This window comes from Phaenicophaeus curvirostris, chromosome 1, assembly GCF_032191515.1.
Source record: "Phaenicophaeus curvirostris isolate KB17595 chromosome 1, BPBGC_Pcur_1.0, whole genome shotgun sequence".
Lineage (NCBI taxonomy): Eukaryota > Metazoa > Chordata > Aves > Cuculiformes > Cuculidae > Phaenicophaeus > Phaenicophaeus curvirostris.
Window position 1 is genome coordinate 98,958,617 of NC_091392.1, and position 26,376 is coordinate 98,984,992.

The window sequence follows — 26,376 nt, forward strand, 5'->3', positions numbered from 1 at the left end:
TAGACCCCGCTCAAAGCATTTCCCAGCAGCTCTATAGAGCCCCATATAATGAGTCTAACCCTACACATGATAGCCCTTTGGGACTCTCTTCAGGCACTGAAGAACAAGTAATCCTCATGGGAATTGTATTTAGTTTTCTTGTTCCCTCCCTTGAGCCCCTATGCCTGACCCAGCCAAGATAAACTTTCAAGGCATTTAAACAACCCATCTCAATGCAGTGTTCAACATGGACTTGCTGTTGAGTCCATATGAACAATATCCCCAGCTTGTCACTCATCTTGTGTGGACCAGGATGGTGATGAAGCTGGTACTACCGCCCAGGTCAGTAGCAGAAACTGCGCCTTAACTCAGTTGGGCTTCAACTTTCCCTTGCAGCTGGAAATGGCTCTTTCTCAAAATTTTCTCTGACAGGGAGGTGGAAGGCATGCTTTATCTCCTGGAGGTTCAGTTGTTTCTTAGGTTTTGCTAAGACCCATGCTCACTTTGCAGGCATCCTACCTTCCTCCCCACTTTGGGACAGATGTTTTGTTTTGTCAGTGTCTGCCATGCTGCTACCATCAGAAGTGCCCACTAGTGATGGCAGCAGTTGTGTCTCATTTGATGGTGGTTTTCAAGGTCTGTGGAAAGAATGCTGTCAAAGGAAACTGCCTTCCTCCAGCAAGATCAATGAGGGGAGCTGCTGCAGGTTCCTGAGGGGCAATCTTTCTCCTTGGATGCTCTCAGATCCCTGAGGAGGCCCATGTCTTACGTCAACATACAAAGTGTTGAACGCATTTGAATGGGAAGAGCAACTTTTGTCACCCTTTTGGTCCAAGCCAGGACTCTGATCCCACTTGCCTAGCAGCAACCACTACCCAGTATAAAAGGTAACCCTACCCACACCCCAGCCTGTCTTGTCTAGTTCTCCCCTCGGAGACGTTCCAGGTCCATAAAACAAGCTGTGGTGCTGTGCACACTTTCCTCTGTGCTGCAGGCATGAGCCAAGGGGTTACATCTGCATGTGGGGCATCTCTGCTGGCCTTTTAGCTAAGCACATTTCCCTTCTCAGCTTGCAAAGCCTGCAGTTTTCATGCCAAATTGAAGTCATGAGAATGAATAAAAACAAGCTATTTTTAATCCAGTGTGAGATTTCTTACTCTTGGCTATTTTTTTCATAATTGCTTCTGTTTTTTGCTAATGATTTGAAATTTAGCATCTATTCCTGCCTCGGAGTGTTACTTTGATAACTGGTGTTAAGGAAGAAGATTAAGACTGTTGTTAGCAGCAGAGGCTGCAGGACATATGGGTGCTGCAGACCTGTTAGTGATAGACAGAAAGTTGTTTTGAGGCAGTGGGACAGATTGTCTGGGAATCCTGCCTTAGTTGCAATGAAAGGCTGATGAAGGAACTAGTCCTGGGAAAATCCTGTTAGGGAAGGAAAAGAACAGACTGGAACAGAGTAATCACAGGATGCCTGGTATTGACTACGCTGTTTCTCTACAACATCGAATTCACTTTTGGCACAGAAAAGGGATTCTTATTTTTCTCCCTATTGCCCTTGCTTCATTAGCAGGCTTGTAAGGCGCTCTGAGCTTTCCAGCACTTAGTAATGGATTAGGACCAAAATCTCATCCTGAACCTTCGAGGCAGTTGGTTGAGGTTAGGATTAGAGGTTTTGCATTTCCAGATGCTGTGGAGTGGGGTGGAGGATCACCAGATGTGACTCTGGTTGACATGACAGAAGTTAGATACTCTGTAACTGAAACTCTTTGCTGAGCTGGAGGGGAGCTGATTCCAAATTCAAGCAGAGCAGCATGGGCAATGGAGATGTGTAAAAAGCAAGACCTTTGAGAAACACTACCATCTCTCCCATGCTGGGAGCTGCTGTATAGCCAGAGTCTATATTACCATGTTTGGTGTGCTTTGCAGCACCCTTCTAAAGCACTTCCCTGGCTCTGTTTGGTCAGAGGGTGATTTGTTGCCTGTTCTTCTACAATAGATAAATTAGCTTTGATTTGCTTGGGATGGGGCTAGGACCAGTGATTTGTGCTGTCTAGAGGGTTTGTGACCTCATGGTGAAGCATGATGTGCAGTGCAAGGAAAAGATTAGGATAAACAACACAGAGGAGTCTGGATCCACCAGCTAAATGTGTATGTGCGTGGGATATCAAAAAATCCTTCGGGTAGGTTCTAAAATATAGCCTTTCCCACTCCCTGCACCCTTCTGATGAGGGCCAACAAAGTGGCAGGCTTGTCTTCCTTTTCATTCTCTGCTTTTTCAGGAAGAGATGGGGGAATGAGCAAGAGAACACATCCTCCTGCAAAAGAAAAGAAGCAGCCAAGGTTTTGCAAGCAAGGACAATGTTTCTCCTGTCAAGGGCACATGTTGTGTGGGGATGGCGTAGTCAAGGTTTCCCCTTGTAAGAGGCAAGGGAGGGGACCCTAGGAGGGATGGCTAGAGATGGTGTCCCTAGGTAACAGGGTAAATACCTGGAAGGGAGGCTGCACAGGTTCCAGGAGGTGCCTGGAGAGGGAAGATGGGATCTGGAGACAGGATGAGTCTCATAGAAGTGTGGAATAGCTGATGTTGGAAAGGACCTCAAAAGATCATCTGGTTCAACCTTTTGTGGGTACTGGTAAACTGTGAGGAGGTCTCTATCTCTATCAAAGCTTCTCTTCTCCAGGGAGGAAAGACTGAACTCCTTCAGTCTTTCCTCCTAAAGCAGGTTGTCCTGCCCTTTGATCATCTTCATGGACCTCCTTTGGACCCTCTCCTGTCTGTTTGCATCTTTTTTGAACTGTGGGGCTGAGAACTGGACACAGTACACTAGATACGACCTGACAAGCACTGGGTAGAGCAGGATGATCGCATCTCTATCCGCTGCTAATGGCCCCATGAATGCACCTCAGGATGTGATTTGCCTTTGTTGCTGCAGGGGTGCACTGCCGACTCTACCAGGACTCACATGTCCTTGAGTCCCTCCATACAACCAAAGCCAGGAGAGGTCTAAGGGTTTGATTGTTTGTATGCAGGGTTTGTCCTTCTGGAGATGGTGCTACTCAGCTTAGTTGGCTGCCATACCAAGGTGTCTTGCCATTGCCATCCCCCCAAGACGAGCAAGAGGATAGCTGGCCATAAGCAATGGGTGGCAGAGGTTGTTTGCACACTGAGTTTGTATAAAGTAATTGCAGTGTTGGTCAGGAAGTCTTTGATGCAACAGGAACCCTAAGCTACCGAGACATGAGGTCTTCCTACCCCTGCAGAGCTGCAGCTTCTCCTTTCTCAGGAGAAGCACTGAGGCCTGGGGGAGGCTTTTGCTGTGGCTTCTGCCTTGCAGATTTGCTGCCTGCCACCATGGGCTCTGTGCATACACATCTTCCAGGTAAGGCATTTGGAAAGTATTTTCCTGATGCTTGTGTGGAAACTGCTTACATCTTTTTCTGCAAAATGCCATTTTTCTTTTCAAAATCCCCCTCTTCCACATCTCTGAGCTGCAGAGCTGACCCTCAGCTTCTCAAGTCTCCATATGGAGCCATCGTTCTCCTGCCTGCTGCAACTCAGCACTCTCTCAGCCACAGCAAAACTGCAAACGTCTTGTCAACTTTTTGCTACTCTTGGTAAAAACTTCGAACCTCTGAGAAAATCTAGGAGCTGCATGAGCTACAGACTCTGCAAGGTAAGCAACATCTGGCAGTAAATGAATCCATTTGGAAAGACAGCCTGGAAAATGAGAAGGGACGTGTAGAGCTGTGGAAACAAGGGTGCATCCTACAGCATTGAGAACATTGGGGTTGGATGGGCAGCTACTATTCTCTTCTGCAGACAGAGGGGGAACAGAGCCTATTGGACGTCTATTATTTGGTTCAAGCAACTTATAGACTCCTCAAAATAGATTTTGTTGAGTTCAACCTGTCCTGTCCTCCACACAAAGAGGCATTATGGTGGGCAGAGAGGAATGCCAGGCTTCCACCTGAAGCCCAGTAGCTGTTATCAACTCCATTTTCTGTCTTTTCCTTTTAAATCCAGCTCTGGATTAGGACAAGTCTCTGTTTTTGAATTGTGTTCAGGAGGAACTGAAGAAGGGTGGCTTGAAGTGCTATGGCACTGGCCCCAGAGCCCTGGCCTACAGAGCAGTACATGGTGCTCCAAGGAACTGAGGGCCCTTGTGGGGTTTCTGGTTAAGAGATGGACAAGAAGGCAGCAGGGCTATCTACAAGAAAGTTAAATTAAATCCATGATCTGCTGCTTCAAAATGTTGAGAATCAACCCACTATGGCAAATCTGGAAGAGAAAACCATGGGCTTTTTGTTTGGTGTTCATAACTGAAGTTATTACCTGCCACGACTTTGTGGGCTGAAGGGGTTCATATTGTAAAATCTGTATTGTCTCCAGCCTCATAAGCAATCACTAAAAAGAGAAGTAATTTGCTGGCTTTGCCAGGGGCTCTGCCTGACTCTAGAAGAGCATCTGCTCAGCTTTGAGCTTGAAGTTGACGCTACGTCAGGAGGCACGTGTGGTGAGGCACAGGCTCTCTCCAGCAGGACATCCCAAGGCTCTCACTGCAGCTTGGCTCACAAAACACATGGTTACATGGTTATTTCACTGCCAGGAAGAGGACCTGCTCTCCCCTGATTAGTGTCTGAGACCTCTTACCATGGATTTCTGGGCACTAGCAGCGGTGCTCAGGCCACCTCTCCAGTGGCAGCTGGTGGTCCTGCTGGGCTTGCTGCCCCACTGCTACATGGACCAGCATTTGCAGCTGTGCCATACCATGCCAGAAGGCAAAGTGCAGCTAACCACTTCCATGCTGTTCCACCAGCTGTCACCATCACCAGCTTGGTTTCTGGTAGTGTGACTTGCAGCCACCACCTGATAGACAGCTCAGCACTGTGGTTGTTTCCATAACCTGTTACCAGGCCACATGTCACACCTCTCTTAGTTGCCTCTTAAAAGCTTTTATAGAGAGTCAGCAGCTTGTGATTCTTTGTCAGCTGTGCCTGCACATCGTCTCGCCCCTGATGATGGGGACCCATGAGGCGCCCTGGGGAATCCTTGTGGTGGGCTGATGTCAAGGGATGCCTCGCCATCCTCTTTTCAGTTCCTTTCAGGGCAGCATAGGAGAGCGAGAGGCCCCATTTAGGTTCTGCGTGGCTATTAATCACATGGCACACCTGCTCCTGGGGCTGTCTAGATGGTGTCTTAGAAGGAGTGGAGCCCAGGTATGGCAATGTGCATCTTGGGGTCCATGTATGTGACTTGAAGTCTGTAAGGCTGCATGAGAGTTTTAGCTTTTCACCTGGATATCTTTTGTTAGGTCTGAATAAAGCTGGAGGAGGATAATTATTTTTCCAGCTAAGAGTACATGGCTTTCCCTGACAGAGCCTGTCTGGCTCTAACTTTCAGCCGCAGATTCTTCTTTTACCTTTCTCCACTGAATGATTAAAGACTTTTGTGAAGATATTTGCTTGATGAAGTATCTCACAAGTGTTTTTGAACAGCCCAGCCTAAACCCTTCATCACACAGCATTTTCCCTGGTCTTAGAAGATCCAAAAGTGTTTAAACGGGCAAAAGCCTAGAGATATAAAAGCATTGATTTCTCAAGTAACCTGCACTGGAAGGTCTGCTTCAATATTTGAAGGATTACTTGAGTCACCAGTACTTAAAAGAAAACAAGTAAGGAAACTGAAGACGTTATTGAAGGGCTGAATAGTTCCTTCATTTTAGTTTCCACTACAAAAGTAGCTCTGAAGGTGCTTGCTCAGACCTTGCTCTTTTCCGGACCAATGCAAGATAGCATCAGCAACTGAGACAGGAAGAGCTAGAGCAACCAGACTGTATAAGTATGAGTAAACTGCTAGGTCATGATGGCATACAGCCAAGATGTCTTGGGGAACATAAGGATGAAAGGGCTGCATCTCGAAAAGAAATATTTTTTCTCTCCTTGAAGAAAAAAAAACCAAACCCACAAAAACTCTAGAAGAAAAAGCAATGTTTGATAAGGATGGAGAATATTGTACTCACATTTTTAACAGCACTTGGGATGATCTGAAGAATTACAGGCCTGTTTGACATGCATGCAAATGAATGCAATACCTAGCAAATTAGGAGAATTGGCTGTGAAGCTTACATGAGTAAGACTGCTTGGAGGTGCAACCTGCAGAGATTCCACAAAAGGAAACTGTGTTTCCTGAACTCTTACAAGTCTTTGCACAAACCAGTGAATTAGCCGAGAAAGAAGATCTGTCTGGCATAATTTATTTAGCTCTTTGAGCAGGCTTTTTGCAAGAGCATGTTCAAGTCATGGCTGCAGACATCCAACTAATAGTGCAGGAAGCGGCTTATTGCTGTGGCTCCAACACCGGCTAGGGGGTGGTAAGTCGTGGTGTGTGGGATGACGTGCCAGTGCAGTGCCTTGTTTGGCGATGGCAGGGGAACCTCTGGGGTCAGGGATAAATGTACCAAAGTTGCAGTGAACCTTAGACTCCTCTGGGAGAGGGAGGAGAGGCAGGTGGAGCACCTGAAGGGGGAAGTGATGGATTCACTTGGAGGCTAGAAGGAAAAGGGGTTGACAGGAAGGGAGTACCTACGTCAAGAGTGGTGCCAGGAACAGGCAGTGAGAAGTGAAAGTTGTTGTCTCCACAGCATTGCACGTTTATAGCTGTGACAGTGAAGAACTAGTTGTGTAGGACACCAGCAGAGACAAAGCTGCTTTGCTGGACAATTTCAGGGGTCTATATCAGACCAGTCTGAGGAGGAATGTTGAAAGAAATCCAGAACAGGTGAATATCCAGAAAGGCAGTATGCAGGGAGGAGAGAGGACTCCCTTCTTGGCAACATCTGAGTCAATAACCTCTAGGCACAGAGGACTAGGCTCTTGCTGAGCCACCAAAGCACATCTGATCGATAACTCAAAGTCCTGACTTGCACATTAGCAGAGTCAATTATCAGCTTTGCTCTCTGCTTCCCTGATTATTATTTCAGCATGTAGCAGCTGTTTCGCAAGCGTTATGGCCCATCGCACTCTGAAGGGACCGAGTTAAATGCAGATTATTGACTGATGAGGCCATAAGAATGTACTGTAAAATATACAGTCATGTTCGCCCATAAATCCCCAGTGAGAGTGCTTTAAAAAAAAATTCCTCTTGCAGTGGGAGTGCTCTGGGTCATTGTCAAGGCCCTGACAAATGTTTTTTCCACCTGATTCTTACCACCTCCTCTGTCATGTTGTTTCTCTCTTGGCATTGCATCTTCATGTAAATGAGTGGCTCTCCCTCCCTTGAGCTGCTCATTGGGACCTCTGAACTTCAGCGGGGATGCTTGGGTTGTGGATGATTCTGCACATGGGCAAGGTGAACTGTATTAAATCTTTCTGCTCTAGCCCCAGGTTTTCCATTGCTTCTGAGTTTCTCACGTTTCTCAGTTTTGCCTGAGGGTATGGGCTTACTGTTTGAGGCAGCCTAAGTCCTGGAGATCGCAAGCAGAGACTGAACTGTGAGCTATTTGAACACCAGCTAATGACAGCTTTCCTTCCTCTGCCAGTCTGCTAGACTGCTGGCCATCAGCCACAGGTTTCATGGAAAAAGGCAGAAGTGCCTAGGTCATTTTGCTCTGCAAATCTCCTCAGTCTCAGAATTCAAACCTGTTTCAATGGAAGGGCTGCATGTCTTTATGACTATGAATTAGGAATGCTGTGTACCTACACTGGAAATCTCTATTTAAGATGCTGGTAGCTAGGCCAACAGTTTCAAGGTGCTCAGTAACTCATAAGCTCGCTGGTGCCCTTTGTCCAAAATCTTAAAGGAGCCTGGGTTCATCGTGGGCAAGTTATTGGTGGCTATAAGCACAGCACATGCTGACAGCTTGTGTTATACACATTTGTACACATTGCTCTTCTGCTCTAGTGTCTTGTCATGGGAGGAGATGACTGGTTTTGATCACTGTCTGCAAGAGGAAAGATCTGGAGTTTTAGCTCAGGCAGTGGAGTTCCATGCTTTTGAAGCTGGGTCTCTGCTGCTGGCAGCCTGCTGAGTCTTCCTTAAGTGCTTCTAAGGATTTCTTGATCAGCTTCTCTCTGAGGTGCTCCTCTTCCAAGGACAGGACTGGATCTCACGTGTTTGAGGTGGAGCATTCAGAAATGGCTAATCTAGAGCTTGGCAAATTACAGAAGGCTTGGCTTTGGTTTTTTTTAATAAAATATTGACATAGGATTTTTTTCCCCCTAAGCTTTCTCAAGTGCAGCATTTTGGCCACAGTTGTCGTCACAAGTGTTTTTAAAACCTTCTAATGTTGGAGTAATTGAGAACCTTGGAGCCGGGCCCTCATGATTTCCCAGGGGGCCTGAATCCACTGGGCTGGTGTCAGCAAGTATAGGGGGGGCCTCACTGGTCACAACCCGTGGGACCTGGTGCTGAGTCCCAGCTACTTCAGCATCTTCATGTCATGAACATAAAAGCATTACAAGAAACAAGGGGACAGACGGCTCCCTGCTGTGGCAGGGAGACCATGGCAACTTCGCAGACATTTCTTGGAAGTGAAGAATGAGCTTTCAGGTGTCTTCTACCCTGGTGTTTACTTCCAGGAGAGCTGCCTGTCCTTCGGAAGAAACTGTGATGGCTCACCAGGGTGTGCTGGGGAGCAGAGCTGGCCAGAGTAACCAGATTTGCTTCGCATCACAGGGAGTGGCAGAGGAAGGGATGTGTTGCCCTATGGGGTAACTGTGCTGTTGAGAGTCCAAGCAGGGATCAGAGAAGTGAGAACTCAGTTGCCAGCCTTGCTCCTCACCCTGTGGGGGCTGTTCTATTCTCAGCAGTGCCTGTGTCCTTTTTACTTTCACAAGAGAAGGAGGTAAATGCCATGAGGGCAGCTGACAAGTGTGCCAAAGCAGCAGAATGTGAGACCACCCTGGGAACAGCAACGCAAGGGAAGGAGGCACAGCTCTAGAGCTTGTGACTTCTCCAGCTCTCATGTTAGGGGTAATGCAGAGTGTTTTTTTCTCTGCTGTAGGAAAGAGGACATAGCACAGGCATGTAGATACTCCAGGGTGCATTTATGATGTTGATCTGATGCTCCCTCTGCTTGGCTTTCACTTCACAGGGAAAATTTCTATCTGTACCTCAAACATACCTTGAACCTAAAATGATGCAGTGATGTTATCTGCAACTTACTGACACTTCCTCTCTGTGTCTCAGGGTGCAGAGTGAAGAAAGGGGAGGTCAGGAGAGGAAGACAGGCAGCAAAAATTTGAGTCTAGAATCTTGGATTTATCATGCACCTTTTTGCAGGCCACCACAGTAAATCCACTGGATGGCTTGCTGGCCCCTCCATAATTTGGATGGGGGTTTGCAGATGCCACCATATTTTGTTTCTCTCCCTCCTGAGTGGCCTATTGAGCAATGTCTCATGATGGTCAGCAGCTCTCATGGAGGTTACCTACCTCTGGATTTTTTGATCTCTTATCCTTGAAGACCAAATGTGGTGGTTGGATGTGGGTAGTGGGAGAGAGGGCTCATCACATGGCTTGGGGGCTGATGAAGTTATGCTCTGTGTTCGTTTGTCACCCCAGCTACCTGGAAAGAAGTTAACAGAACTGTATGGCTTGGTCCATGTCTTGTCCTTTGTCCCAGCCACAGCGCGTTGTCCTTCACTGTAAATTCTGTCCCAGGAAAGGGTGTACACAGCAGTGCATGGCATGGCCACAGATGTACAGTTGGTGGAGTGGTTGCAATAGACACCACGTCTTTGAGCAGTGTGAACTTTCTGCTGCTTGCTTTCTTTAGCTCCCTTTTAATCTCATTTTGTGTTCCTGGGGGTGTTTGTCTTATAACACATGCTCACCTTCAGCTGTGTCTTGCTCATTTAATTGCACTGCCAGGGTAAATCTCTCATATCTTCTCTTCCAGGGTAAAGCTCTCATATCAGCCTTTCACAAACTCCTTTTCTTCCCCCTTCTCTTCTACCCTCTGCATATGCTTGAAATACTTTTATTTAAATATCAGCCTGGAAACTGAGTTTTGCTGGTGACAGAGTTTGCCTCATTATCAAGGATGTCATTGCAGCATGGCTGAACTCATCAAGAAGGAACAAAAACTTTTGAAGAATATCCAGGAAGGGATCATTGTGAAGTGACCTCTGTCCCTTCAAAGGCCTGAGGTATGTGGAAAAGCCAATGAACTATTGATTTTTTTTTTCTTGCTTGTCATTTTTGTAGAAGTTTAGCCAGTTTGGAGTCTCATAACTGCCTCATGCAACCTGTCTGGAGATACAGAGAATATCTCCAGTACTTGTTATGTACACACTGATGTTCACTGCTGCCTTTGCCCGCTCTAGAAATGTTAGGCTACGCATGATGACAGTGCTGTGGTGTGATACGAAACCTCTATGCAAACTGCAAGCAACTGAAATCACACTGCACCAGCACAGGCTGTTCTTGCAATGCTTCCAGTCCTGCAGCAGTTTTCAGAATGGCTTTCTCTCACTTCTTCTAAAGCTTTTCATGGCTCCGCAGTCAAAGACTCATGGGCTAGAACCATAGGTGTCATCAGGTTGAAGTTGATGGGTGCATGACAGATCTATACCAGTTTATACACTGATCTTAAGGCTTAGTCCTCCCCACAGTTTCTCAGATGTGTCTTACCAGTCCCCCTGGATATGTCCTTGGCTTCAGCCTGGGGCAGTTACCTGAATATCAAGGTAGGTATGGAATTAGATGTGGTTATATTGGCTCTTTCAGGAACGCTGGTTAGGCTCCCATAGCCGTAACTGTGTCCTTTGATGTCTGAGGGATGTGAAAAGACTTTAGGTTTGAAGAGAAGGATGTTGGCAGGGAATACAAACGAGGTTTGCTAAACCACAGAGGTGGTGAACAGGGATTTGTTGTTCACCCAGCCCTGCAGCACAGGCACTGTGCAGCACTCGCTGAAACTCCTATTCCTCTTCGGAAAAAACTACAAGAGGAAGCACATTTTCATGCAGCAAGTCCTGGACACCTGCCCCTTGCTTCCCGGCGGAAGGCAAGCAGCACCAGCAGGCTCAGACAGGGTGCGAGGTATTTGGGGACAGCAGGCTCAGACATGGGGTACTCAAAGGCATGAGAAAGTGCCTTCTCATACCCTTGGGTCCATGGTGATGGGTACTGGGGGGAAGATGGTGGGGACAGACTCCAGGAGTGGTCAGCCCTGTGTCGAGACAGGCATAGACAGCCCATTGGTGTGTCCTGGACAGGCATTTCCTAGGTGTTTAATCTCAAGAATTAAAGCCTCGAGAGAAATATCCCCCTCTCTGAGCAAAACTGATGCTTTGGAAACTGAGAGGCAACACTGACAGAGGGAATTATCAGGAGATTAAGTAAGTGAAATCACACTGCTGTCCTCGATTTTTTTCTGCGCTTCATTTCTGCACTGTAGCAATGTTCAAACTCAAGTGTGTCCTGCTGGGTGATGTCTGTCTTTTTTTTTGGTGCAACGGGGGGCTCATGGTTTGTGGCTGAGGGCCCCACTGGTGGCAGTGACCCAGTGAGAACCGAACAAGCTGAAGTATCTGATTAAAAATGCCCTCACGAGGAGGACATACCTAAGTGTGCCCCAGAGAGCCATAACTGCCTGGTGGCTGCCAAGCAAAGGCCAGCATGCTGATGGTGCCTCAATCCTCTGTCTGCTCACCTGCATTTGGGGAAATACATAACTCAAGGAGACCTTAATACAACTGAGACTGCTACCCTCTCAATGAAACTTTATTGTAACTTGAAGAGAGGGCAGTGAGTCCACACCCATAGGGATGGGCAAAATGCTCTCTTAGGCCTCTTTACTGTGGAAACTGGCCTGGAAATAAACCTCAGCTGGAGTAAGGCTTCATCCAGGCGTGCTTTTGAGGCTTGCAGATGCAGGATGCCCAAGGAAGGAGAAACTGCCACCACAGGGCAGAGAGCCCTGGCAGCCAGAGGCACCATTGGCCTGACCTCAGCAGAGCACCACAGGTGTTTGGAAAGCCAGGCTTAAAGCACCTGAAACCTCTAAACAGGCAGGAAATAGTTATGCATGCTCGTGCCTGTAGGTTGCAAGGCAGGGGAAAGGTAAGGAGGCTGCATCCTGAGAACATGGCGCGGGTGTGGGAACACAGAGTTGGGCTGCCTGCTTGGAGGAGGAGGAGGAGGTTGGGATGGTGCTGCTTAGGGAGTGCGTATAAGGAGGAGAGAGGGGCATAGCTTACACCTATACGAGAGGGCCAAGGCTGTGTTTTCTTGGCCATTCAGGTGGCAGCGGCAGATTGGGGATCCTACTGGGAAGGATTCCAGCATGAAAGCCACCTGACAGGCTTTGTGCGCCCAGAATGCAGGGGCTGGTGATGCAATGCCCACCCGGAGTGGAGGGAAGACGGGGGCACTTGCTGGGGGAAAGCAAAGCTGAGAAGGCCGCTCTCTGCCAGGTAGCTCCCACATTCAGGCTTAAGCAGCAAATCCATTCCTGAGCTATTGGTCCCAGCCCTGCTTTCCAGAGGGGCTCTGCTAGCTCAGCTCTCCATGTCTCAGTGGTGTGCCTGGAAGAGTGGTATCATGGTTTTAAATAGCATGCGGGTGAGCTCAGCTGTTGGGTGTAGACGAGGAACGGGTGGTCTCCCTGCTCTGTAATTTAAAACCTGATTTTGTTTAGCTGTGACTGTGTCACCACCAGCTGCGATCACCAACGCCCATGTGGCTGTTTCTAGGTCAGCAGTTTTCTGTCCTTGCTGTATGGCTCCCTGAGGACGCCTGTCGTGCTCTATGGGGTCTGAGGTACATGAGTCTGCTGCCTGCTGGCAGTCCTACTGACACAAGGGCATGTGTTCTCCACTGGAAAACATTCTAGGCTCCACAAGCAGTTGAAGACCTTTGACTTAGTGGGGAAACGCCTAGCGCTTGCTCTGTGGTACAGACCCACCCTCAGTGCAGGACAGATTCCGTGTCACCCTGGGTCATACATTGATGTATTTTTACTTAGAAGGCCAACCCAGATCTCTCCTCTTTTGCACGGTGCACCGCTTTTCCCTAGGGCACTGCTGCCCTTTGAGCCCCTCTCTGGTCCACAAGCCCTGTGGTGAGGAGGAGGAAGGTTGAGCTGCCTGCTGTCCTAATTCTGAACCCTGGGAGGCTGCTTTCCCAGGCCAGCCCAGCAGTACTTGCTGTTGAGTTACCCTCTCAGGCTACCACTGAAACACCTTGGTATTGTACACCTTCCCAGGCTTCTGGTTCTTGAGCCTCCTGCATCTTCACCAGCCGATACCTGGAGAAAGGATTTGGAGAGGATCTCTGCTCTGGGCGCTCCAGGAATCACCGGAGATCCCAGGGAGTCCTGTGGTCAGCAGGAAGAGCCAGCCCATCGTTCCAGTGCCTGAGTACAGGGGAAAGTCTCCTAGCTGGCTGAAATGCCTTCAGCGCTACAACTTCCCTCCCTGCTCTGATGCTCCTCTGTTGGCATTTGACATGGAAATGATCCTGATTTATTCTGGAATAATAAGATGAAATGGTGCAAAGGAAAATTTTACACTAAGGATCGAGATAAATTGCCCAGACCAAAGTCAGCCAAGATAAGGGAGGGGAGAATCTCCATTGCTCTGGCCACTCAGAGGACCACGCATCGCACTGGAAAATAAAATACTGGAAATAATGTGATGCTGGCCAAGGAGCATTGGCTGAATTATTATAAAAGGGGTGGGTGCTGACCTTCTCACAGTCTCTGGGGTTTTAGTAGTGGTTAATGCAGGGCCTCCCAAAATCTCACGTGTTCCTTGCCGCCTCCCAGGCAGGAGAAGGGGAGGCAGGCGGCAGCTCCCAGGGTCCCCAGTGGAGATCGAGCCAGGGTTCCCGGAGGGTTTCTGACAGTCTGGCACCATCTGCTGGGGTTTCCCGGGAAATAAAGTGAGTTTTGGGGAGGTGACCGTGCCCCAGGACGGCAGCCTGAGGGCTGGGAACAATGAGGCATCAGTGGTTCCCAGGGGGGACATTCGTCACACTGGCTCTGTCAGAGACAGGGATCACTCTCTCCTCCTTTTTTCTGGTCACTGCTTTGCAGCCAATGTGACCTTGGTAGCACAGTGGCAAAGGTGGCTGATGGCCTGTCTTTACAGACCTGGAGCCAGCATCCAGCTTGGGACAACGCAAGACCCATCTCTGCTTAGCCTGGTTTGGCAGAGGGGCTGGAGCCCGGCCTTGCACAGCCCCTTTGCTTTGGAGAAGGACGCCTGCCTTTTCTTGGGCCTGCAAGGTCAACTTTCTTGCAGAGTTTCCCTTGTGCCACTTCCCTTCCTCCTGTCCTTCCTTGTCCAAAGGTGGTGGTTGCTCCTGTTCCAGCATGTGGCTTGCTGCCCAAATGCTCTTGATCTGAACTTGGAGGCTGTGCTAGCAATGGGAAAGCATCCACTGGGATGGGCTACTGGCAGGTGCAGATGAGCCTCTGCCACGGTGTGTTAGGGCTGAGAATAAGGAGCAGCAGCAAGGTAGGCACTCTTTGAGACTCCTTGCTGAGTGGCTCCTGGGAGCAGCCCCCTGCCCACAATTTGCAGGCAAGAGGAATCCATCCCTGCCTGCACCGCCTGGCAGCGCGGGTCTGGACATGCCTCTGTTCACAGAAGACATCTCTAGTGCCTTTACCATGAGGTAGCTGGGCAGCAAAAGTGGCTCCTTGTTGCAGCTGTGCTGCCGCTTTCTAATTTTCTTCACAGCTTCTGGATAAAGCTGTGCCTGCTGCTGGCCCCTGCCTCGTGCAAGCAATAGGCAAGAGATGTCCTGGATTCACATGGACTTGTCCTTATTAGGGGCTCCAACAGAGGAGGGAAGGAAGAAAGGGAGATGGGAAAGGCAGATGTCTGCCTCTAGCAAGGCGATTTGCACAAATGGACTGGCTTATAAATGAATTTATAAGTTGAAATTGGCCTATAATGAGAGACTTACTGAGAAAAAAGGATGGTGCACTGCAAACCACTTAGGAATCTGAGATATCCCTGCATTACTCAAAGCCAGAGGGGAAATGCTGAGTCCTGTCAGCAAAAGCATCACAGATTACTTCAAGTGGTGACAGGCAAGCTAAGGCCAGTTACGTTGCCTACTCTGCAGTCCTTCATGGGCCCTGGATGCCTTCTCTAAAAAACGTTCCCCTCTTCTAATAAAATTCCAAGAGCATTGGGCCCTTGAAACTGCTGCTAAATGCCATCATTAAATACGGTTTTATTTCAAGGCAGCTTTTGCTAGTAATGGTTCTAGTGTTAGTTCTCCGGAGAAATATGGTAGTTTTGAGGTTTTTCTTTCTAAAAATAAAGCAGTCTCCTAAGCCCACTGCTGTGGTTGGGCTTTGTGCTTACAGGCTTCTGTCGACAGCTTGCTTAATGAATGAAGATGTAAGGGAAGAAAAGCTTTTCAATGAAGAGGCTGTGTGCTTCCCAGGGCCTGAATGGTAAACAAGACATAAGAAGTGATTGAAAATATGACATCCTTCTCTTGGTACTCCCCAACACATGCAGAATCAATTTCACCATTTGAATTTCTTGAAACTAGAGTAGAAGTTGATGTGCCTCCGTGCATGTAACCTGTGGGTTGTCTGTTTGGGAAGTGTGCAAAGGTTCAGGTTTGTCTGAGTTATGTACATCTAGTGAGTGTGGGGAAGGTTCAGCCTGTGCTCTTCCTTCTCCCAATAGTAATCTGACCTCCAAAGCTGTCCAGAAACTGGTTGCTTCTGATTTTGTCCTTCTCAGCAGATAACCTCCATATCCTTTCTGATAGGCAGGGAATAAGCTTTTCTTTTCTTTGAATCTGAAATGACATCAGGTACCATCCCCAGCTGTGAATGTGAGTTGCTCACAACGTGTTCTGTCACCAGTTGTACCTCTCTCCAGTGCCAGGGGAATGAGGAATGGAGATCAAGCAAGCTTTCCAGGAGAGTCTGTGGTTCCCCTGTGTCTCCCAACTGCCTCATTACATGGTAAATCCACTCTTCGCGTGAGGAAAAGCCATTCTTCTCTTGAAAACCTCAGCAATCCTTTCTAGCCCAGAATGCTACCAGCATGGCAGGTGGCCTGCCCTCCTTGCCCGTGCAGAGCTGTTCCTCCCTGCATGGCTGCTGCGTCTGGGAAGCTGCTGCTTTTCTCACAGTCTGACCTGTCTTTTTTCTCTTCCTGTGTATTAGCATATTTTCTCTCCTTATTGTCACATGCAGCTACAAAACACTGTTTCAAACAATTGGCCTGGGAGCTTCCAGAGACCACTAATACAGAGAGAAAAACAGCATCTATGTAAAGGCAATCAGCCTCAATATTCAGCAGGCATTACTCAAAGCTAAAGGGTTTGCAGGCCTCCTCTGCAACAGGGAAGAAAAGTGTTAAGCAATGGGAAGAAACAATGAGCAAGGAGTAAGAGTCAGGAGGTATTGCTATAGCATCTATGCAAGCGGCAGCCCACGAAAAGTCAGTGTAGCTCCTATAGCCTGTAAGCACTGAGTGGTCCCACTCTCCCAGCTCCCCAGAACTCACTGGTACTGATCCTGTCCCTAGGCACTGCAGGGCTCAAGAGGCAGCAGCAAACCTCCTGGGACATCTACAGGGGCCCATTTCCCCAGGGGGAACAGACAGATCAGCTTTCTGGAGTCATTTATAAATGAGTTCTCCCATCAGAAATGGTTCTTCAGCTCATACAGGCTAAAAGGGGACCTGGAGGACGTTGGTGTGCTTTGACCCAAAAATGCACATCAAAGAGGGTGCATTTGGTATCAGATAGAAACCCAACAGAAATGTCTTTGCAGACACAAGCCTCCTGTGGATAGGCATGAACAACCACATTTCTCTGGCTATTAGTCTCCTGGGAATATCTGAGATGACACTGGGGCATGATTTTTTTTATTTTCCTAGAATTGCAGCACATCTGTGTTTTCTGCTGAGGTCAATTAGAGCTAGAGATCAGAGGCTGATGAAAAATGAGTGCCTTGCTATTGTCTTACCTCCCAAAGTAGCAACTCTTTGATTTCTCAGTTATCATAAAGCATTTACTTTGGAGTTACATGAAGAGCTCTCATCTACTCCTGCCTCTTCCCTAGGACAAGGAGGTAACTAGCTGGCTAAATCCCCTCCTGAAGGAAGACAAAAAAGTGGTAGCTTGTTTGGTTGGCCACCTTTCCTCCATCCCATTCCCTATGTGGCAGCATGTCCTAGAGGGCGTGATCCTGTGAGTTACTGGTGCTTGGTTGCCCCATGGGTGCTTGCCCCTGACCTCCTCGTTTCGTAGCTTCTGCAGAGGCATCTGGAGGCCCGTGGCCTTGCAGAATGCAGTGGTGCAGGAGGCACTGGTACTGCACTGGTATTTCCACTGGTCTGTATAGGAGCTAATGCTCAGGCTTGTTTAGGCAGCTCACTTTCTCATTAAATGGTTTGACCCCCCAGGAGCACTGCTCACGTCTCTCCTGGGTATCCTTACAAGGTCTTCGTGCCTCCCTGCAAGGCTTGTCAGTGCTGTGGCAGGTGGAAGGAGGAGGGGATGGAAATGCCTCGCTGCTTATGTGACTCTGCTGTCATGGATACAGATGCACATGATTCCCATATATTTCCTGCTCTGGAGTGCAGCAGCACATAGAAGAGCATGGTCCCCTCCCCTCACCAAGCAACACTTGGTGCTCTGCTTTCACTGCATCCTCCTGCTGCCATGCCAAAACTGTTGTGCTTTTGTCACTGGGGGAGAGCCAGCCAGCTGTTTGCTGTATGACAGCGCCTGGCTGACATCCCAAAGTGTTTTGCTACTTTCCTTGCCCTCCCAATAGGCAGATGAGTGGGATTGTTTGGCTGAAGGAGGTTTTTTCCAGCACAGGCCTCTCTGCTGGCAGTCTGGCAGAAAGGGGTCGTCCATTTGTCAATGAAAGATAGACACCAACTTCCCGAGCACTGATATCCCCAACAGGGCAGTCTCCTGAATTCCACCAAAATCAGAAAGCGCCCTGAACTGATGCCAAGTTGGGAGCCACCACCTTTCTCCTGCAGGGCACACACATGCAATGTGTGGCGAGTGCCTGCCTTGATGCAGCAGAGGACTTGATGCTCTGTTTCTTCCAGATGGGGGGGAGGTCTCCTTCAGGCATCAGAGAGCTTCTGGCAGCCAGGGGCTGGTGGGACCCATAACATTTTGGGGCACCTGTGAGATGCAGGTCTCCTGCTGCCATGCTCTGGCTCTGCCTGGTGTGAGAAAGCAAGCTGCTGGCAGGTCACTCAAACCTCAGCAGTAAAGGGGTCTTGAACATGCTGGAGTCAACACTAGGGGAACTGAGTACTTGCAAAGCACTTCTGAGAAGTTTACCTGCTTGGTGCTGTGCAGAGAAAGAGTCTGGAGGACCGGTAAGATGTCTGGCTTTGGCTAGAGCCATGTATGGAAATCTGGAGTTGCCGCTGCTACAGTTAACCCCAAGAGACAGGAGAGAATGTCTGTGTGGCTTACGAGCATTTTAGGCAGGTCTTGTTCTTTTCTGTCTGCTAGTTTAGTGACTGCAGTAACCGCAGGTCCAGAAGGAGAACAAAGCCCTTTTCCTGAACGCACAGTGCTGGCAGGAGCCATGTTTCTCTGTGCCGGCCCCATGATGCGTGCCTACACCCCTCTCCTGGGAAAAAAAAGGCCTCTGTAAGTCAAGAAAGAGTTGGCTGCATCTATGAGCCCTTGGTGGTGCACAGCAGGGGTCTTGGCTGGATCCCCTGCTGCTGTGGGGAAACTGTGCTGTGCCAGTAAACTTAACTAATGACTCTGCCTGTGAGCTGACTCGTGTCACCTCAGCATCATGGCACGCGGGGCTGCCAGGGCTCCAGGGCTTGGCACCTCCCTCATGCCTTTGCTTGCAGTGGCTGGAGGATGGTATCAGTGTGTGACAAGCTGATGCAAATGGCCCCAGATTGGACAAGTTTCAACACATGTTTTTAATGCCTCACAAATCCTCCTCTCCACCATGCTCTAGCCATAGCTGCCTGACAGGCTTCCCTTCTACAGATTCTTGGAGTCTGACCCATCTTGTGTTCACATGAGGAGCCCAAAGCATGTGATTAGAAGCAGCAGCAGACTTGGGTTTTGGTTTTTTTGTTTGTTTTTTTTTTCTCTCAAATGCAAATGAAAAGCAGCAACGCTATTTGTAGCAGGCAGCCTCTCTGTATCTTAGCTTCCCTTCACAACTCTCCAGCTGGTGCATGAGACAAGCACCTGATGCTGGAGGCTGGACACCCACTTGGCCCTGCTGCAGCCTGCTCCTCTGCAGCCTTTCCCTTGCACCACCACTCTGCAGCTGGCAAGCAGAAATGGCCACAAAAATGGATAAGCACCTGTCGTTTCTGTGCTTGGGACAAGAGGCAGGACCATTTCCAGGGGGCTCATGGCATGGTCTGTCACACGTTGCTGTCTCCCTATGCTGTACTAGCCATGTGTCAGCCTGCTTTCCCCCTGAATGACAGTGTTCAGGCAGCAGAAATCCAGAGGAGGATTTCACTTGCTGTCAGGGTCTTTCCAGAGCTTTTCATACAGGGTTTAGGGGCTGTACCTGCTCCTGACTGGCCGGGGAGCCTGCTAATCCCTGGAGATGTGTCCTGTTTTGCTCTGTCCTGGTGGCACCGTGACAGCGTGGCTGGGCCGGGCTCTGGTGCTGTACAGAACTGTAGAGATTTAGAGACTGTTTGTGTCCAGATGCTGGAGAAAGGAGAACTGGGGAGGAGACTTGGAGATGGGACTGGGCAGCCTGACCTCAACTGGCAACAGGCCAGCCCCGAGTCAGCTCCCAGTTCAGGGACTGACTGCCTTGTCTGCCAAACCGCAGTGGGGACGGTACCCTTGGGACACTGGGCCATGTGGTAAGAATGGGATATTTGCCAGCTGGAGGTTACACTGTGGTACAGCCAGAGGACAAAAGGTTTGGGGAATGGATAGATGCAGTCCAAGGACAGTGAAGCTGCAGGCACTACTTTTTGTTCACTTGTGCTGGGGCTTAATCTTCTCTTGGCTTTGTTGACTGGCACTGTGTTTGCCAAATTACGGGTGCCTTTCCTACTCCAGCAGATCTGGAGTGGGAAGGAAGATGCTCAAGGGAGAGAAAGAAAGCTTTAGCTGGTCAAGTGTGTCTGCCCTGAAAAAAAAAAAAAAAAGCAGGTACTTGAATACCATACAACTAGTATTGACAAGGTGAGGATGGGAAAAGTCTCCTTAGATTTGTCACTCACCGTATTATAAATGTTTCTTATTGCTCTGCTGCTCAGGCAAATCATGGGATGCTCTAAGCAGGGCAGTCAAAGTACAAGGCAATTTCCTTCTTATGCTAGATTGGCTGCTCATCAGCCCCACCTACTTCTCATCTTGTGTTGCTGTTTCTTCCTCCCTACCTCCTCCTTTTATTTTATTTTTTTTTTGGAGGAGACCAGAATAGGAGACCAGGTAGGGCTTATTACAGCCTGCCTTTAGGAACAATAGATTTCCAGGGAGAAGATTCTTTATGCTGTAGAAGGTAATCACATCTAAATAGCAAAAGAAGAAGCTTTAGCTCTTCCCTGCTATGGCTAGAGTGAGGTCTAGGAGAGCTGGCAGCCTAGGGTGAGAAAAATGTGGAGAGGAGGGGATGGCTTCTGGAGGGAGGAACAGTCTCCTGTCTTATTTTTGCATGGCTCTTAATACTAGTGTAGAAGAGCCACCCTCAGGCCTTGAAGGCCCAAATCCTGAGCTTGTTATTAAGCCCTAATGTACATAGCACCTCCCAAAGTAAGAGGATACCCGAGCTGCGTTGTCAGGCGTGAGATCTGGAGGCTCTCATAGTGCTGCTCCCAGGGAAGAAAGGCTTCTCTTTGCCCTTGTCCTCTGCTGAGCCCCAGCAAAACAACCCTCCAGCAGTAAGAGAAGGCTTTCTCGCAACAATCCTTATCCATGGGGACCAGGATTAATCTACAGTGCTCCGCGACTCATTTACCACACTCCACCAAACAGCCTTTGGTTTGTAATCATTTTCCCTTACTGCTGTTTTGTGTTTGGAGAATTAATTGTTTTAATAAGGAGCTTAATTAGAAGTGCAAAAGTAGGATAAACAACAGTGATACTGGATAAACAGCAAAGACTGCTTCCATAGAAATGCTGCCCTGCTGCCCTCCCCACAGGAAGGGGTATTAGGGCAGGAGGATTGCATTGCCCTATCCTGCAGCCAAGCTTCACACCTCGTTGCTGCTTCTCCTAATGAAAACCACCCAGCCGAGCGCAATGGGGCCCTGCACCAAGGGGAACTCTGACATATTCTCTTTGGAAACAATATGCTTTTGCATCCCTCGTGCCTAAATGGCATTTCCAGGGTATTTTCTGCACAGATCTCCGTGAGCAATCCCAAATCTTGTAACGTTCCGGAAGAGGAGTCAGGATACCAAAGCAGATGCAAGGGCTGCAGCCTTCCCTGAGCCAGAGCACAGTGCAAGGAACTGTGCCAGGTCGATGCACCTTTGTCAGCTCTCACCTCCAGACTGATTTTGTAGCCCGGTCATTCCCACAGTGAAGATGAACATGTCTGACTCCAGCTGAGTTAAAGAGCTTCAAGAACAAATGAACTCCAAGGCAGAAATAGGCTATTTTCTCTCCACCCCCCAAAGCAACTATCAGCAAGGAAAAAAACCCCTCAATTTCCAGGGCAACTGATTCCATTTGCAAATGCATGTCAAGTTCAACAAATAGTTTGGGCTTAAATAATGGAGAGTGGGGTGGGTTTTTTTCAATCTAAATGTTTTATTCCCACAGTTTCTAAACAAGACATTTCATTTCTTCATTTTGAAATAATGTTCTGTTGTGAAATATGATTTTCTTTTTAAAAAAGCACCCAAATATAAGACATAAAGATGAAGTAAATGGTACTGAAGTTTTCTATCAAAAGCAAGAACTTAGCTAGTCCATGGTGTTTATTTTTTTCCATGGTACGTGTCAGCAAGCAAACTGAAAAATCTGCATTTCCGGACATCCTGAAATTATTCTTTTTTTTCCACCCCTAACAGCGAGCTCAGAAATCAATTTTCACAGGTCCATTTTCTAGCAATCTCATTGCTGCTGTCAAAATGTTCTCTCTACTCTTATTTGTAACCTAAAAGGACAGATAAAGAAGATTCTTGAAGTAGAGGTGTAGAGGTGCAATTCCTCTTCCTGCATCAGCCAAGCCCATTGGCATTGCTTTGATCTAAATAAGACAGATATTTTTCTCTCTCTTCCATCCAGGGCAGCTCACATTGCAAGTGGCAGTGGGCACATGACCGGTCCCATTGCCTTGCTGTCCTTTACCTGAATTTCCCACGGCCCTTATTAACTAATTCAGCCTTGCAAGAATGCCATGAGGCACACGTAACACACATAGTGATTGTTTTCCCTCCTGCCAAAATCTTCATCTGTCAATGCAGTCTTTTCTACATTCTTTTTCTCTCTTGTCCTCACTCTGCACTTGGGCTTTTCCAGGCATCATTGCCTGGCTCCTTTATGCCTCCATGGGCAAATTGACTGATGACATATCTATCCCATGCAGTCAGATAAATCACACTGGTTCAAATTATTTGGTCCCCTAAGCATTGCTTGATGAACTCAGGTGGCTGACACTACGGTGTTGTCTCACCAGAAGACAGAGGGAGCTTATGATGCAAGTACCTTTGATTTATTGTATCCTTTGCCTGGAGTAGCTCTTGTGCAGAACTGCCTGGGAAAAAAAAACCTCTGTTGAAACTCAACCACCAGTGAGCTGCTGTGCGGCTCGTGATCCAGTGGCCGCTGTGTCCCACCCTGAAGCTTTGCTTGGACAGCCTCAGGTTTTAATTGTAGTATGCAGACTCTTCCAGTGAGGCATTATTCACTACCATGGTGTGCTAGCTCTGCTTTACAGAGAAAGCAGCTTATGAAACAGTTCCCTGATTTCAGAATGAACAGCAGTCCTCCCCCTCTCTCGATATTTCCTTCAGAGGCTCCCTAGCCAGCTGTGCAGGTCTAGTTCTTTGCTATCAAGCGCTCACTGCACAGCAGCTTTGCCTGGTACTGGTGAGCATCTAATGCCCTGTGCACTGCAAAAGTCCAAGTGTCGTGCAGGGGGAAACACAAATACACGTCCTCTTCTCTTCATCGCTAACGTTTAGCCACCAGCTGTCAGAAAAGGTCCCGGCATCTTCCCACCCTCTGGCTGGCTGGGCTCATATTTGTTTCTCTGCTTCTCTGTGGTCATCTCTGCTGGTTCCAGCGAGCATCCCTGCCCATCTTTTACAGTAGGAGACGGTGATTCCTGCAGGCAGAGCAGCCGAGGCTGTGGAAATGCAAATGCAGCCGCCAAGAGAGGGCGTTGGGGCACTGCTAGTGGCGAGGCTGGCTGGGGACCAGCCTGGCAGCCCTGCCAGCACAGGATCTGCTGGCTGCTGTGCCCTCAGCTGCCCCAGTGCATGTGGCTGCCAGCTTTACCTGTCATTTCTGCTCCGTGGACACAAAGAAATGTTGGTGCTTTGGAGAAGGGCTCAGCAGTGCTTTGCATCTGACATTCTGCTGCACCACGCTGCCTATGTGGGCTACGAGAGGACCCACCGAGGGACCTGCCTACCTGTGTGTGAAATGATGTGCTCTCTTTCTCCGTATACCCCAAACATATGTGAGTGCTCCCTGTGTGGTGTGCGTATAGCAGGCTGCTGGTGGAGGGGCAAGAAGGGTGGTTATCCTCCCGTCTGCCCTGCTCCCCGCTGGCTTTCTAACCCTTGCAAGGAGAGTGCAGGAGCAAGATCCAGGGACAGCAGATCCAATATGTAAGTTGACAATGATAAAGCAGGGAGGGTTCTTCTTACCTTTCTCTACAGCAGCCTCAGAGATGGAAGATGCCCATGTCCTAAATTGCCCTCTGGCTGTGAGCCATGGGACTGAATGCCCAAGCCTGCTCCTTTTCTGTAGAGGTGAGACTCACACCAGCTCCACGTGCAACTTCAAGGAGTAGGGCAGGAGCAGTCACCAGCCAAAGTGCCCATCCACCTCCTAGGCTTGTGTCAGCCATGCTAGTGTTGCTCCCTAATGAAGCAAAACCAGCCAACTGCTCTTTAAGCAGCTGTCTGCACTACTGAGATCAACAGCAACATTTATGGAAATGTATATATTGTTTAAAGTGAAGCCACGGTCAATGTATACCTCAGAGGAGAATCTCAGCCAGAGCATAAAAACCAATTTGTGTTGATTTCTGAAATCTTTAACTGCCTTTTCCATATGAGAGAGATGCAGTATTTGAAAGTGAATGCTCCAAAGTAGGAAGCGAGGCTTTGCATTTGGGGGAAATAAGGGTCAGAGTTTGCAATATCAATTTGTTTTGCATGCCCCTGAAAGCCACTGTGCTCAGGGGCTCTGCTCTCCTCTTTGGTAAGGGCTGACATTAATACTGATCTAGATGCTGGGGAAGAATGGTAGAGAAGGCAAATCTCTGGACTCTGTCAGCAGACCACAATAGGCAATCCTACAGCAGTACCATTTTGAATGTCAGGGCAATGAATTTATGTTGAAAAAGCTGTTCTGAGCTCATTCTTTGGACATAAGCACTTATTGGCTTGCAAATGTCCCCTGTGTTGGCTTGTGATGTCCCCTGTGTTTGGATGACAGCATCTGGATGTACATTTGCCTGGAGAAAATTTACAGCTTTGATTTTTGACCTGGGCTTTTGGAGTCAATGGGTGCCTGTGGGACCAAAGGGGAGAAATGTGAGCCAGATCAATGCAATGAGGAAGCAGCTGAAAACCCAGGCAGCTGTATTTGTTGCAAGGAAAATGGATGAAGGCTGCGGAAAGCAATCACTGCTAGTAGCAAGAGAGTGATGGCATCCAATCAGGAGACAAGGAAAGAGTACATTCTGGAGCAGTAACTGGTGTTAGCTTCCTGTTAACTGTAATAATAACTATATCCTGGAGAGATTGTCGAGTTCATTTAGACCCAGATACAATTATTGCATTGTTTGCAACAAACGCCCTCAATTTGCTGTACGATATTGAGCTGGAGTCAGCTTCCTTATGGGCTCCAGTTTCCAGAGGCTGAGCTGTTAACAAAGTGTTCTCTCACTCACACACGCCATCACTCAATGCACGTTAACACACATCTATATTCTCTGATAAAATCAGGGTCTTTGCAGCTAAATGCCAGGCAGTATTTACTACAGAAAATTCTCTGTCTTCCTGGAAGCAGCTTAGGAATTGCTCGTTGTAAGTTTGGAGCACTCTGTGTTTGGAGCAACCTGTTTGTCCTCTCTCGAGCTCCTTAATCTCCAGTTTGGAACAGGGGCAGCTGCGTTCTGTTGCAGGGGTGTTTTGGCCAGAGTTACAGAACATGGAATGCCGGGCTCTCATCAGCCGTTGGAAACACTCATTAACTTCAGCAGCCTTGGTGTTGTCTCTGCGAGACACAGCAGAAGCCCTTAAGGAGTAAGAAGGCTGACACACCCCAAGCTTAAATTTGGACAAGCTTTTTAATACTAAGATGAAGAGATTACTGGAATGACCTACTTGTTTATATGAGGCAGATCTGTAAAGTGTGCAGAAGGATTTGCTCATTAGAAGAAATGGTCTGCAGGGTGGAGTTGACCCACCAGCACCAGAGCTGCGGGCAAGCACGCAGATTAGATGGTGCCTCCAAGGAGCTGGGCTCTCGTGTGTGTTTGGAAATTCCTCCCATTGTCCCTAATTCTTACAGCCAAAGTGCCTTGTGCTGTGAGGCAGGGGTGGCTAACCCAGGCCTCTAATGCCAGTAGAGGGTTGCAAGCATTTTTGGCTTGTTGACAAAGTCAGTGCTCCCTTGCACAGTGGGCTTGGGATGTACAGGCAGGGCAATGGCATGCTATAAGAGCTACTTCACAAGCCCAAGGGGGTTTTGTGAGTACCCGGGATCCACCACTCCTGTATTCTGATCTTCCATATTGGCAGAGGGCAGAGAGAGTAACAGGGAGAAGTTGTGTGATCCACAGCCCCAAGATGATCCAGTGCTGGATGAGTGAATTCCTGCCTGTTGCATGGCTCCTTAGGAGAGACGAAAATGTAACCTGGAACAAAGGCAGCTTCCTGGAGAAGAGTCTGTCCTATCTTCTTCTGTCTGAAAGTATAAAGGCCTCAGGAACATTCCTATTACCCAGTGCCTTACCCTAATCTGGATTTTGAGGACTTCCTAAAATGTGATCCAATGAAGGAGTCAGGAGGTGCATTATAATTTAGTGAATATGATAACTCAGGGTTTTTTTGCAGTGATCATCCTCTCCCACGGCATGCCAGGCTGAAAGGTGCAGAAAAAGGGTATTTGTGGCTCAGGTGATTGCAGCAGGTTGCCCATTTCATTCTCCGAGAGCGCTGAATACCTGGAGGCTCTTTGATGAGCGGAATCAGAAGAGTGGTTTCCCTCTATGTTTACCATTTGCTGGGATGCTCC

The 26,376-nt window shown here is 48.4% G+C and overlaps 1 long non-coding RNA gene across 2 annotated transcripts in view; it reads left to right on the plus strand.

Moving 5' to 3' along the window:
* Positions 1–3,214: 3,214 nt before the first annotated feature.
* LOC138727388 (uncharacterized) overlaps positions 3,215–26,376 on the plus strand; it is a 46,838-nt gene continuing 23,676 nt past the window's right edge. The window contains exons 1-2 of one of the 2 annotated variants that reach the window (XR_011338550.1): positions 3,215–3,362; positions 3,478–3,656. This is a non-coding gene — a long non-coding RNA (uncharacterized lncRNA). Of the gene's footprint in view, positions 3,363–3,477; positions 3,657–10,036; positions 10,131–26,376 lie in introns of both variants that reach the window. The other variant, XR_011338551.1, reaches the window with a different exon arrangement.